General features: G+C 48.6%; 1 protein-coding gene across 2 annotated transcripts in view; it reads left to right on the plus strand.

Annotated features, from left to right (window-relative positions):
* The window catches only part of LOC147663026 (C-type lectin domain family 2 member L-like), a 104,903-nt gene that overhangs the window by 38,491 nt on the left and 51,410 nt on the right, over window positions 1-15,002 (plus strand). The window lies entirely within an intron of this gene.

Consider the following 15,002-nt stretch of genomic DNA (forward strand, 5'->3'; position numbering starts at 1 on the left):
ACGTCAAAGGCCGTGGCCTGGGCCTTGCTGTCTAGCCCATCGAGGTCAGGTACATACATCTTGATACCAAAGAGCATTTCGTATGGGGTCCGCCCACCCAGAGACCTTCTAGGGAGATTATTAAGCGCACGCTGCACGCCCATGAGGTGGGCTAACCAGTTTCTGCCAGTGCCTATAACTCGAGCTGTCAAAGATTGCTTTAAGTCGCGGTTCATTCGTTCAACTACACTATTACCCTCAGGTCTGTAGGGGCTCGAAAACTTGACTTGGACCCCTATCGAAACCATAGCATCCTTATACGCCTTAGAGGCGAAAGCCGGACCCTGATCCGAATGGAAAGTACCACAGGCAAAAATTCCCACAAAGACTCGCAAATCCTTAATGACAGTACGTGAATCAGCGCTCCGATGTGGCCATACCCACACAAAGCGTGTGCATGAATCAACTGCTACTAAGATGTACTTATACGCAGTATCAGAAGAAAATGGACCGCAGTGATCCAAATAAACGCATCCAAGTGGTTTATTCGAGATGTACAACTGTGTCTGAGGCGGACGCGCAGTAGTTGAAGGCTTAATCTGCTGGCAAATGTCACATTGAAGGACATAATCGCGCGTCTGTTTATACAGTCCCCGCCACCAGAACCTCTGTTGTAGCTGAGTTACAGTGGCTGAGACGCCTGCATGCGCAGACGCCACACCTTCATGAGCCGCTGTAATCAAAGTAGCCCTGCGATCCGAGTTGGGAACTAGACGTTCGCCAACATCAGGGATTTTCACATAAGGAACCTTATCGGGACTTAAGTGGTATGTGTATTTAGAAGGGAACCCCGCAGGATATTTACTTCCCTTCTCTGTTGCAGCAACTGCTGCCAAGATGTCATCATCTATTTTGCTTTTGGACCTTGTGACTGCTGCAACTAAGTATTTCGATACTGCTGACTTCGCTGCTTCATCAGCAAGCGAATTGCCAACAGCGTGGACCCCCACGCGCTGATGACCGAGAGTATGAATCACAAACACGAGCGGCAACTTTTCTTTAAGTTCCGCCACTCGGACCCAGATCATTTTATGTTTTATTGTGCTACCTTTGGAATCACGAAATTCATTCTGAATCCAAAAGAACAAGTTTTCATTGTAAGACTGGACACAGTAGTAAGAGTCACTTACGATCAAAGTCGTCACACTAGGATCTGCGTACTCCAATGCAAGCATCAGAGCACGAAGCTCTGCTAATTGTGCGGTGCAGTCCCCAAGCGTCTGCGTGTGCACGACACTGGACTTGAACTCATCGTTCACCATGGCACCGACCACAATGGCGCAAGCGGAAACGTAGGCATGTTTAGAGCCATGCGCAACCTGCGCCGAACCATCAGTGTAAATGATGCAATGGAAATCCTCCAACGGCCGCATTGCTAATGGAGCAGGATGAACAAATTCATACTGTAAATACTCCTGCGACCGTAAAGTGGCGTCAAAAATAAACGTGACATCCTGGGACGTCAAGGATGCAGCCCATTGAATCCACTGAGGGTGCAAAGCTTTGGAATTAGGTACACTGGCTTTCGTAACCGCCTCTAATGCAGGACACGGGGTAACAACCAACATGCGTTTTCCTTGTGACAGGGCACGTTCCTTAAGAATCGCCATCTGCACAGCCGTTAAAACTTTTTCTACAGTGGAAAATCGCAGTTCAGCCGAAGTGTACAAGTGTGACTTGTAAGCAATAGGTACTGTATCTCCTTCATTAAAAGTCAGGTACGTGAAACCCACCGCCCCAGGGATAATCCTTATCACCAGGTTGGTCTGGTTATCACGAGTCTGTAAGTATTCAGAAGCGAGCAAATCAGCCATCAAAGACTGCAGAATGGCCGAATGCTCAGGCAGCCAGCATGATTTGGAAAAAGATGGTTGTATCAAAGCATACAAAGGCTTGATACGCTGGGCATATTCCGGAATGTATGTCCTTCCGAAATTCAGAAAGCCCAGTAGAGATTGTAATTTTTTCAGTGTTGTCGGAGAGCGCAACTGTGCGCACTTCTCCAGGAAGTGGGGTGCTAAACCCTTCCCTTCGTTGTTAAGCTCGTAACCTAGAAACAACACTGTGTACTCTGCAATGTGTGACTTTGCAAAGTTAAACTTGTAACCTATGTCAGCAAAGTTACAAATTATGCTATTTACTCGACACAGATGCTCCCAAAGATCGTCGTCTGTTAGATAAATGTCATCCACATACGAACAAGCAACTGGGTCGAAGCTCTCCAGAAGAGAGACAATGCGGGCGGAGAACACTCCAGGACTGTTCTTGTAGCCCATTGGGAGTCGCCTAAACATTTTTTGCACACCGCCGCATGTAAAACTGGTCCATTGGGAACTTAGACCGTCTAATCTATGGGCATAAAAACCATTGGAAATGTCAAGCGTGGTTTTGAACCGTTTACGCTCAAGACTATTCACTAACGCAGAGCCATGAGTATTCTGTACTGCGCAGTTACGGCAATGCGAGTTCAAATGCCTATAATCCAAAACCAAACGATATGAGCCGTCTGGCTTGTTTACAGTAAAAAGGGGATTATTCATCGGTGACACACACGTTTCAATTACACCTTGATATTCCAATTGTTCAAGGATAGCCGCGACTGAAGCTTTGGCTTCTCGCCGTATGGGATATTGAGGTTGAGGCTGTGGCTGAGACCGTAAAGGAATCTCGTGGCTTGGTGACAATTTATCCCAGCCACACTAATTGCGGTACACAGCCGGCGCAAGCGCCAGAGCCCACTCTTCTGCAAAATGCAGCGCTTCCACTCTCGGCACAGTGTGCGCGAAGCTGGGCAGGATTACCTCCTCCCCTCGCGGAGCTGCGAGAACAAAAGGTGGGGGCCAGTCAGCCTCCGAAAGCAAAATGTCATACGTAGAAGAGAGATTTTCCCAAAATACCCCTTTTACAGTTCGCTGCATGTCACCTTCAATTAACAGGACAATTTCAAAAAGACGTTCAGGGGGAGCAACATGCGTATCAGCAGTTTCAATCACAACATAAGAATCAGTCGCTGTCACCTTCAACAGTGGACGGAGGGCCTCTCTCACTATGGTAATCTCTGCTGCGCTGTCCAGCAAGGTCAGAGCCCATGTCAGATTCCGAAGCCGCGTTCTCACTATCTGGGGCATAACGATGCCCTGTCAGGGCGGCGACTTTCTTCGTGGCAAACTGTGGTCTCTTGGGCGTAGAGCCTTCCTGCTGCTCTCCACTGTTTCGCGGGCGGGGCAGACCACGTCCTTGCTGGCCACCCCGGCCCCTGCCGCCCCCTCCACCACCGGTTGACGGAGCCGATGATTCCTGAAAGGAACGAGGAGAGCGTTGGTCAGAAGCCTGAAACCTCTCAGGCGATTTAATCATCGCGCGGTCGCGCAAATCATAAACACGATCCGACTGCGCAGGCAACGGAGACGCAGGAGCAGAAACCTGTGTTTGTCGTTGTTGTTGCTTACCCTGATTCTGCTTTTTAGGCCAATTTTGTTTCTTGGACTTTTGTTGACCACTAGTTTCCGATGTCTGACCCTGGGGCTGCTTCTTCTCTTTATCAGGAAAAGCTTTAACCCCCATTGCATTGCGGCCTACCATTTTGTAAGCAGCTACAATTATCCTTGCTAACCGTCGGGGTCGTTCGGCCTCTGGAACCAACGCCAATGCGTTAGCAACCTGAAAGTTCACTGCATCCCCCTTGACATTCGCAAGGATCAGATCGCAAACCACATCAAAGGAGCCACACAGGCGCATACCCAATTCAACAGCCGACTCCGGTCCGTGTTCGTCTTGAACACGTTTAAGGACCCCACCTAGATTGGTCACAGACGGGGAGCCATAGCACCTCGAATAGACCGCTGCAAAAGTCTTGCCCCAGGTCTCACAGTCAACAAGTTCAGGAGCCAAATCTTTCGGCAAACTTAGTGTAAGAATCCGGTGTTTATCACCCGGACTCGTGTTGGGAAACACAGCTTCCAGCTGGCCGAATTTCTCAGCAAGCCAGAACGGAAAATCATCCTTTTCCTGGGGCTTTTTACCCATCACGGAGTTTACCATGACCGGATTGATTTTCAGACCAGCATGTTCTGCACGAAGCTGTGCGCCCCTAGGTGCCGCGCCCTGAACATTACGGCTAGTGTAATGAACAAGCGCTCTAATCACTCCCACCGCGACTTCATGAAGCCGCCGCAGATCAGCCACGTTACAAGTGGCACGTTGAGGGTGAGGAGTGAATCCAGCCAAAGCGGGCCAAGGTGTGCCCGGAATGGACAAAGGACCCAACCTCGGAGCGGTTAAAGCGTGCGGTAGGGCGCCACCAAACCAAACTCCATGCTGCCAAGCATCAATAGGAACCTCCAGTGCTCTGTACGGAGCGTACGCAACTGGTACATCCGAAGCAGTGTATGAGTGGAACACACCAGTATTAGCGTTCACTGACGGAAATGTCACCCACGAATAAAACAGTTCGTACGGGTAAGCATGTTCCGCACTCACCACCAGAACCACAGCCAAGCCTTCCACAGGAACATCATACATCCGCAAATGGTCACGCACCGCAATGCGACTATGCTGCGGGATGTCCACGGCTTGTGCCATGTCAGCACAGGAAAGTGAAAGCACAAAGATTACTTTGTAGCACAACTGGGTAGTAATTCAAAGAAACCTTTTACAGATAGATTCAAGCTTGAAAAAGACCTATTTTAAAAATAGGTAGGTTTTCCCGACACTGCCGTTTTCCGGAAACGGGAATGAAGGCGTTAAGATTTGAATGATATACTACTCGAGTGTCATGATATAAGGCCAATCAACGTATGGGCGCCATGTAGCAGGGTTTCCGTTCTCCCACAGAACTGTGCACAGAGATCTAGAACCTGAGTGAGTTAGGGTGACCCAAAACTCACCTTTGTTTCAGAAATCCCCTTACCAAGCTAGCTACAGTGTCTCATCGGTAGTAATAACTTACCAATGACTTAGACAATCCAGAACATGAACTTAGAATACCTCAGGTATCGTGGAACACATGAACACTCTTTCGTTATATAATCATTACAAACCGAAACTGGGAGGCAGAGAACACACGTGCAAGTTTGAAATGTTTATTTTTCAATGCAACATTCTCAAACGCAGTATCTTGTATAATATCAACATACATATTATAAAAATCAGAGTTAGCAGCATAGTCACTAATCCATAATAAGCAAAAGGTGATAGCATGTTATGATGCCAAAATCTATAGAATTATGTATCACCTATATTTCGCGCACCCTAATTAGCATATTATATTATATCTAAGAAGGTCTCATCTGGGTTCTTAGCAGGGCGGACCCATACCTCTAATTCTCAGTAGGAGGAGATCACATCAACCGCTACCAGCTCTCAGCATGCGAAGCATCAAGTGTGTTGTTTCATTCCCTGTAACTCTATCTTAAACCCACGTAGAGCCCAATGTTGGCAGCAACATTATTTGTGTTATGACTAACGTGGTGCGAGGATCAGGCCTTCAGCAACCTTGTGTTAGGTTATTCTTAGAGTGTGCAGTTCTCAGTGTGCAGCCAGTTGTACCAAGTGTACCAAGCACGACTGATACCAGGGCAATAACATATTATTCTCAAATAAATCACATCTTTCGTCTAGGTTGAAAGCTACAATAACAATTAGGTGTCGTGTGCAAACCGAAGCAGAAAGAAAATATGGCGTTTAAACATTTAATAAGCACATGCTAACTTAACACAATATATAGAAACGCAGTAACCATATGACAGGGGGAGGGGGCCGGGCACTCAAAACATCCTCCATCTCATCCTGTTCATCCTCTCTTACTACATAACTTTTATTTTCCTGCAGCCTGAAAAGCCTATCTGCGCGCTCAATCCGCTGCTCATTCTCTTTCTTTGTATGTTCTCTCACTTTCTGCGCCATCATCTGCGCCGCCCTATTCTAAGCTACCTTCTCCTCCCTCAACTGTCGTTCTTTCACTTCCTTCTGCCACATCCTTAGTGAGTCGAACATGCTCTGGCGACTACGTCTAGCAAACAGTCTGTCTTGTAAGTAGTCTATTTTTGCCACATCAAAAGAGCCCGTCAATGGCCACTGCAAATCCACATTGCCCTTAGTGTATCTGTGCCACAAAGTACTAAACAAAATCGGGGTCAATCCATGTTTCACATACATATCAAAATTAGGGGAGCCCTCCACCGGGGCGGGTTGGCTCTCGGCCAATCTTGTGTCTGAGTCACCGCAACAGCACCCAAAACACTGTAGCTTACTGAAACACGGCATCGTCGCACACACAATCGCCCACTGACGTGAACTCTCACTCACCTGCTTACCAACCGTACAATCACTACTGAACACACACACTCATATATCCATACATCCTATCCTGTGCGTCGAATCTCCACCAAACACGTGTTACAAAAGTGGGACAAGGCCTGTCGACCAAGTCCTGGGGAACCTGGACCTTACCGCAATCCGAACAGTACACTAACTGTTCTGAGGCTAGAGGACACATCTGCCACCCGAGCGGCACTACGGATCGCTGCGCACTTTACCACAGGAGGCCTAGGACTCACACCTACCGAATCACCACCCTAGGTGTTCGGGGTGAGTTCCGGAGCCTACCCGCAATTAGCCACGCCTCCACCACAGTGCCACCCGGTCGGATGACCGCAAACAAATGTCCTCACACCTCCCGTTAAGTCTGTCAGAGCGCCACCCGCACTTTGAGTTCTCCGGAGCACACTAGCCCCAGGAGCACACCGGCTCCTTTACCACTGGAGACACACCGGTCTCAAAGATACACTAGTCTCTCGGAGCATCCCCGCTCCCTCAAACAACAGTCGGACCACTCACCTTCCATATGCGGTACCGACCTCTACCGTTCTCCATCTCCGGCTGCCAGGACCAACACGGGCAGCTCCAAAGTTCCGCCTTCTGGACCCGGGGCAGGATCGTGAACCGGAACCTCGCCTGATCAGCAGGGTGGGGCAGCGCTGCGAGAACCAAGCTCGGCATCAAAGTGGGTACCCGGACCCACCATGCGAAGCAGAGGGTCTCCGGTCTTCTGCTACCCACTTACGGGTGAGAAAGATCCTAATCGCGGGGTACCTATTCGGGCGCCATCTGATAAGCGTGGCTCAAATCCACCCGATTGACTTACCACACTCACCTATAGTTACTCAGTAAGAAGTCAGCCGGACAGTGGAGAAGAATAAACAAAGTATTTTTATTAGGCCACAAATTCCCATATGAGAGGGCCCTGTCTGACCTCACCCCTAAGAGTGCGCCGAGAGGACTAACTCATCTCATCATAGCAATACATTATAACATGGTACAGCAAAGCAAAACACGCCCCTTCTGGAAAAGTACTGAACCCCAGAGAGGGGAACAATGGCCTCACACAAGAGGCATCTGCACCTGTAGAAGCAACATTTGGTTATCTCTGCCCAAGGCCGCGGAGCCGGGCCTCAGCGTCTCTGGTGCATGAGAACATTACAGATAAGGAACTTGTTAGTTTCGGTCACAGTTAGCTAAGAAACGAAAAACTGCTGCATTAGGGTTTTTCCTATTCCTACTGGAGGGGGGATGAGCGAGTGCGACTCGCAGACACAGAGGAATACCCAAAATGGAGGCACACAAGCTAAGCTAAGAAAACTGAATATCATCACACGCATAAATGAATAACCATAAGAAAAGTGAAATAAACGCAAAGGCACAAGTGAATACTTCGTTAGACACATGATGCTAACTTGCATATGTAAATGTGAATGGGAGGGCATCGGAAAGTGAAACCTATCAAGGTCCTTTATGAATTCCTCATGCTAAACTGTGGAATCTTCCCAAATGGAGAAAACGTCATCAATGTAACGCTTCTAACACTTAATTGCGGGTCTGAATGGATTATTGTCCCTCAGCACATATTGGTGTTCAAAAGAATTGATGAAAATATTTGCTAGATTTGGGGCAGAAATTGCACCCATCCTAGTCCTGCCACATTGTCAAAGCAATTGTCAAAAGGTCATTTATAAACTTGGGAGGCACTTAATGGGGTCTAGGGCGTGCATTAAGCACTTGTTGAATGATGTGCATGATCTCTTGTTGTGGTATGTTACTGTAAAGAGAAGTGATGTCCAGAGTTACCATTGCGTTTCTTTGTTATACACGAAGGGCCTCATTTACAGTGAGGCTGTTCCACCAGAGCATCCCTTCTTGCAATGTTCCGGTGGCACAGGGGTCTGCTTCATTTAACCAGGAAGCACTAAGCCACATTGTGTGTCTTAATGCGGACTTGTAAGTATTGTTCCATTCAACACAGTTTAATGTGTTAAAGAGGCATGCAATGGATATTGCTTGGGGCGTTCCCAGCAACACCCATGTCTTTTTGACACTGCTCCAGATTTACGAGAAATCTAACTCTGAAGCTGCGCCAAAAACTTGTGCATCCCAAGAGAGGCATAAGGGAGGTGCAACTGGGCAAAATACTTTTATTTCTTCTCGTTTTTCATTTTTAGGTTTCACCTACACAGTGATCACGTGTGCTTGAGAAAACTATTGTTATTAATATAAACGTAAAAGGGACTTATGTCCCGCCTCCTCCCTTTCCTGGCTTCTCATTGGTTCCTGTGCGTGCCACTTATCTTTCCTCCATTTCTTTTGGCGTTAGCATATTTTCCTGCATTTACCAATGCTTGTTCTTAATCTGCTTCTCTTATCAGTTTCCCACTGCCAAAACTCTGTTAACATCCGCTCTGGTGGAACTATATTTTCATAAACTTTTGCAGCATATTTATATAACAATTTATCACCCGGAGAGTTTAAGTGATTTGGCTCAGCCACGTGGCGCCAATAGATGCCAGTGTCATACCCTGTGGCTGCGACGGACAGTCTCTACTGGATATGATGCACTTTTTAATGTTTTGTAGTTTTTGTAAGGTCCCTATAAGGTCTTTTATTGTTACTATTCTTAAGAAAGCATGTTTTAGGAGCGTCAGGATAGCTTTTATCTTTTCACAACTGCAGGGGAGAGGTGTGGCGCCACGGCCAGGGAGACTGATGCTGGACGCTGGGGATCACGGTTCGATCCCCGGCTCTGTTGGCAGAGGTCTGCCTAGCTAAATGCGACTCTGGGCAATAGCTTGCTTAATCTTCCCAACGGCGCCGAGATACACTTTTGAGGGTGATTTGTGCGCTATACAAATACTGGATTTACATTTTTACATTTCATGTGATTCTGTGTTTCATACGCTTAGCTTTTTAAGGGCTGCCATCAGGTTTAGGTCCACCTGTGATTAATGTTATTGGAAGGGCCTCTCCTTTTTAGCTTTGTAATCATGTGATGATATTGATCCTATTACACTACCCCCTGTATTCTGTTGCAATTTATATTATTTTTGTGACGGTTTTACTGTAATAAGACCAAATGAAGTTGATTGAATTGTAGTGATGTGCATTAAATCACATGATGTTGCGGGGCACCACCGAGACTCAAACCAGGAACCCCAGGTCCTGAGTCAGGAGCTCTTGCCACGTGCCACATCCTCTCGATTCCATTTTTATCTGTCAGGGAGCTCTTTCCTTCTTTCGGGCAATGATTGATGAAAACAGCTCTTTATTCATTACATAGGCGTTACCAATGCATCACCAATGCTTGTTCTGTGTGCGTTGCATTCTGCAGCACACATAGAAAGAGGAAAAAGTCTCTTGTGATTGTTTTTGTTCAGGAAGGTTTTTTTCCTGCACATAAACAATGCAGGCACCCTTGCACATGGTGCAGGATTCGAATCTCATAGATACGGTGCATTCCTGCCTTTTTTGCCTCATCTGCTTTTTTGGCAGATATTGTCCTGGTGGTCGGCCTATCCATGGTTTCCTACGCAGATGATACACAGCTTGTGGTCTCCTTTGATAATGGAACACATCTTCAATGCCAACAACTGGCGCCCAGTTTGGAAAAAGTGTTTACATGGATGGCTAACTGCTGCTTGAAATCAAATGGTGACAAGCGAGAGTTTATGATTCTGGGGAACAACTCTGTCCTCAGGCCTCTGCCTGACTGGCCAAGCCGTATGGGGAGCTCTCCAGCCCCCAACTCTTCCATTACCGCCTAGCGGTAATGGACTAGCGCCTTGACGCCCACGGGTATAAGCAGCGCTTTATAAATATTAAAAATAAATAAATAAATAAATAAATTACCAATTTGGGAATATGGATGGATAACAGTAGCGTAGGAAGGGAGGCTTTGGGTGTGGGCTTCCCTGGGTGTCATCACTGAGGTGGGTGACAAAATGGCAAAAGTATGTGTTTTAAACACATATTTTTGACATATTGTCAAGCCGGGAGTGACAAGAAATTTTCCGCACTGGGTGCCACCTGACTTTGCTACGGCACTCATGGATAAAGAACTGACAATGGAAGAACAAGCAAAAAAGCTGGTGGGCATTTGTTTTGGTCTACTCAGGATGATCTAGAAGGTCTTAGAACTGATCCCGGAGTATTTAAGGGAAACAGTAATCCATTCCATAGTGTTTTCCCGCAGGGACTATGGTAACTCCCTATACCTGGGTTCTCCCAAGTACATCATAAAGTGATTTCACTCTGTGCAGCACACGGCAGCTAGGCTTCTCTGCAAAAACTCGATTTATGAGTCAGTAAGGGAGCTTCGGAAACAGCCTCATTGGCTTCCGACGGATGCGAGGATTACATTCAAAACCCTTTGCCTGACACATAAAGCAATAAACAGCAGAGGTCCCCTTAAAATCAGAGGCCTGGTTGTGCCGCATGTCCCCAATAGAAATCTACGATCCTCCCAAGAACGCCTTCTTAGAACCACAAAAATTAAGAGAGCAGGATGAGGTGGCAGATCCGTTTTACATATGGTACCTACGCTTTGGAAAGCCTTGCCCCTCGAATTAAGACTGATAGAAGTGGATTCCAGATTCAGGAAAAAGTTAGAGACATGGCTATTTCCGCAGTAACTTTAATAAACACAGTGCCCCATCTCAGCTCGACTACTTAGCGCTGGGAAGCCCTTGGGCAGCCATGCGCTCTATACATCCTTTAAATTACATTTGGGTAGAACAACAGGAAGGCCTAAGGCGCTGCCCTACGGCAAAATCTTGTAAATAAGGCCTGAACTGTTTTAGCATCATGAAGAATGTTGACACTAAAACACCAGAATGCTGGTTTCCAGGAACAGGATACATTTTCATAAAATGCCCACTAACCCCGGTGGCAGAGGGGCGGTGGACGCTGCGGCAGCGCTTTCATCTGGACCTCTTTTAAAAATTACTGTGACTTTTTACGTGCACTTAGATCCATAACCGGGCTTACCTGCTGCTTCCCCCTTGCTCCAGCTGGCTGCACCCCTAGCCCCGCTCCGGCACTGGGCCGGTCTTCGGAGGGCTGATGGGGCTGCAGTCCACCATCTTGGGAAGGGCAGCCATCCCGGGTCAGCGCTCAAGTCATCGCGTCTACAGGACCCTCTAAAGGCTTGCTCAAGGCACCTGCACAGCAACACTAACCCCGGTGGCAGAGGGGCAGTGGACGCTGCGGCAGCACTTTCATCTGGACCTCTTTTAAAAATTACTGTGACTTTTTACATGCACTTAGCTCCATAACCGGGCTTACCTGCTGCTTCCCCCTTGCTCCAGCTGGCTGCACCCCTAGCCCCGCTCCGGCACTGGGCCGGTCTTCGGAGGGCTGACGGGGCTGCAGTCCACCATCTTGGGAAGGGCAGCTACCTCTCCCCACATAAGGACCGCCCCATGCAGACGCGCAGCGGACGAGCGCAGCGGGCGCGACGAAGGCGCGCCGAAGTTAAGCCAGTCTGCGCCCGTCCGTGGCCGGCCGGGTCCAGGGGCACTCCACCATGCCCCTCTCCTGTCTTATTCAGCCTCCCAACTTTGTTCTTATCAGGATTCATGGGTCCTTCCCTTCCCCACTCTTACTCGGATCACGGAGCTTGGGCTGGCTCGGGCCAGGCCCTCAAACTTCCTCCCGGTCCCTTTTCTGCCTTCATTGGCTCCCCCTCCCTCCCTTCCCAATCACACGCCTGTCCCCACAACTTCGGCTTTTCTGATAAACACCAGGTCTGCAGTCAAGCATCAGACAGAACTTTTTAGCTTCTTGGATTCTCATAAACCTGACCTTATGTTTTTAACAGAAACCTGGTACAGATCAGATTCTCTGCCCAATGTGCTGGCAGCCCTCCCCCTCCTACTATATCCTTCGGGCCGATCGGCCAGGGGGGAAGACGGGGGGTGGAGTGGCCTTGATCTTCCGCACTGGACTTCATTTTCAGGTTCTTCCTTCTTCTCCCTTACCTACCGCCGACTGCCTAGTGGTACGTTCGGCTTCCTTTCAGGTCCCCGTTACATATGTCTTAGTTTACCGTCCCCCCACCCCAATCCTGGGTTTATTCCTGCTCTTCAGGACTTATTAGCCACCCTAGTAGTCAAGAACACAGCTGTTTCAGTTCTAGGGGATTTCAACTTCTTGCCTGGCGACCTGGCGGAAGACGCCCCGTCAAGAGATTTCTCTCAGCTCCTTTTTAGTCTTAATTTTGTCTCCCATGCCCACTCTCCTACCCATTCCCGTGGCCATACTCTGGACCAAATCTGGACATTAAACGTCCCTATTTCCACACCTATTGTTATTCCCTGTCTGTGGTCTGACCACTTTTTGATTTCTTTTCACTTAGACCTTAACTTGGCAAAGATACCCTTTTCCCCGAGAAATTCCTGGGCTAGTAACTGGAGCAAGCTAGACATTTCCGCTCTTTGTGCTACGTTGTCATCCTCCTGCCCTGACCTCATGGGCGCCCCTTCATTGTCCCAAGTAGCCATGCTCAATGGCTGGCTCTCGAGAGCTTGTGATCAAGAACCCCTCTGAGACGTGTCACTGTTAGGCGCGCTCATGAGGCAAATAAATGGTTCTCCCCCCTCCTTAAGACAAAAAAGCTGGAGGTGCGCCAAGCGTAAAGCGCCTGGAGGCTTGCTTACTGCCCCTCCCGCAATGCCCGCTACAAAACTGTATGTAAGGAATATAAAAACGCCATCTTACAGGCCAAGACTGACTATTTTTCTGAGAAAATCCTTGCCGCTGAGAGCCAGCCCAGGGAAATCTTTGCCATAGTGCGTGAGCTGGCCTCCTCTGACAGGACATCTCCCAAAATTCCTCCTTCTCAGTTGTTGTGTGATTCGCTCAATAACTATTTCATTGACAAGGTCGCTCTGATTAAATCCAACATCCCCCCCCCCCTTTCTCTGATCCCCAGCCCCCGCTTAATAGGTCGACAATTAACATCATACCCCCTTTAACCAAGGAGTCTCTCCTTCCCCTCCTGGCCCGTGTTAAGTCAGGATCCCCAGCCGACGTCTGCCCGGCCCATGTCCTGCAAAAAATTTTCTTTGACTCCTACCTGCCACCTCTGACTTTTCTGAACGAGTCCCTATGTCAAGGCACAGTGCCTGCTCCCCATAAGGCAGCCGCCATTATCCCTATTCTGAAAAAAACAGGGGCTGACCCTTCTTCCCCTGCTAACTACCATCCGATCTTGCTCCTCCCTTTTTTGGGTAAGGTCCTTGAGACTCATGTCACCCAGACACTGAGCTCCTTCGTGGAGGACAGCGGCTATCTTGCTCCCTGCCAGTCTGGCTTCCGCCCCCTACACTCGACCGAGAAGGTGGTCATTTCGGTCATGGACCAGCTTAGGGAAGGACTAGACACTAACACCTCCCAGGCCCTCGTCCTCCTCGACCTATCCGCTGCCTTTGACACGGTTGATCACTCCATCTTATTATCCCGTGTCAGGGCGGCGGGTATGGGGGGTTCGACTCTTGCCTGGATTAGTTCCTTCCTCAACGGCCGCACTCAGGCTGTCCATCTAGCTGACTTTTCAGCCCCCCCGTGAGAAGTTCAGTGTGGTGTTCCTCAAGGGTCCTCCCTTTCTCCCTTACTATTTAATCTGTACATCCTCCCCCTTGTGCTTGCTCTGCAACAGATGGAGGTCGCGGTGTACAATTACGCCGATGACCTCCAGCTGATCTTTAACCTTTCCCCTTCCCAATCTGGTGTTCACTCCTTTCAGTCGGTCATGCTATTTATCCGGGATTGGATGAATCACAACCATCTGAAACTCAACCCGGATAAAACTGAGTTAGTTTTGACCGGCGGCAGTGGCAGTCCCTGGTCCCCCATCTTTTGGCCCCCGTCTCTAGGTTCCCCCCCTCACCCTCTCCTTCTGTCAAAACCCTGGGTATCACCATCAATCATCAACTCACCCTTCACTCCCAGATTAGTTCTGTCGTGTCTTCCTGCTTTTTTATGCTCTGAACCATTCGGAAAATCTCCCGTTTCTTTTCTGTCCCTGCCCTCAAACTGATTCTGATGGCGATGGTTCTTTCTCGGCTAGATTATGGGAACATCGTGTATAACGGTGCTCCCGCCTATGCCTTCCAGCGCCTTCAGTCACTTCAGAACCACGCGGCCTGACTGATTTTCGGGCTGCCCAAATTTCACTACTCCTCACCCTTACTGAAGTCCCTTCACTGGCTGCCGATTAAGGAGTGGGCTTTATTCAAACTAGGTTGTACCACCTTCCAAGCCCGAGCGGCAACGGCGCCTGCCTATATTTCCTTGGCAATTCAAGCTTATCACCCTACTAGGGAGTTGCGCTCCTCCTCTATGTGCCTTCTGACAGTTCCCCACTTCAAGAAGAGCCAGATGGGGGGGCCTGAAATTTTCTGTCTTGGCCCCTTTTTTTGGAACTCCCTCCCGCTGGCCTTACGCTCAGCTGCCTCCTATATGGAGTTCCGAAAATCACTTAAAACCTTTCTCTTCCTGAAAGCTTTCCCAGCCTAAAATCTTCTTGCTCCCCTGTTTCTGGTTTTAGTGTTCACCAGTGCCATGAAGCCGCATGGCATACGCGCGCTTTATAAATTCTTTTAAATTAAAAAATTTAATTAAACGCACATGCAAAT

The sequence above is a fragment of the Lissotriton vulgaris genome, unplaced genomic scaffold (genome assembly GCF_964263255.1).
Source record: "Lissotriton vulgaris unplaced genomic scaffold, aLisVul1.2 SCAFFOLD_2054, whole genome shotgun sequence".
In the NCBI taxonomy this organism is placed as follows: Eukaryota; Metazoa; Chordata; class Amphibia; order Caudata; family Salamandridae; genus Lissotriton; species Lissotriton vulgaris.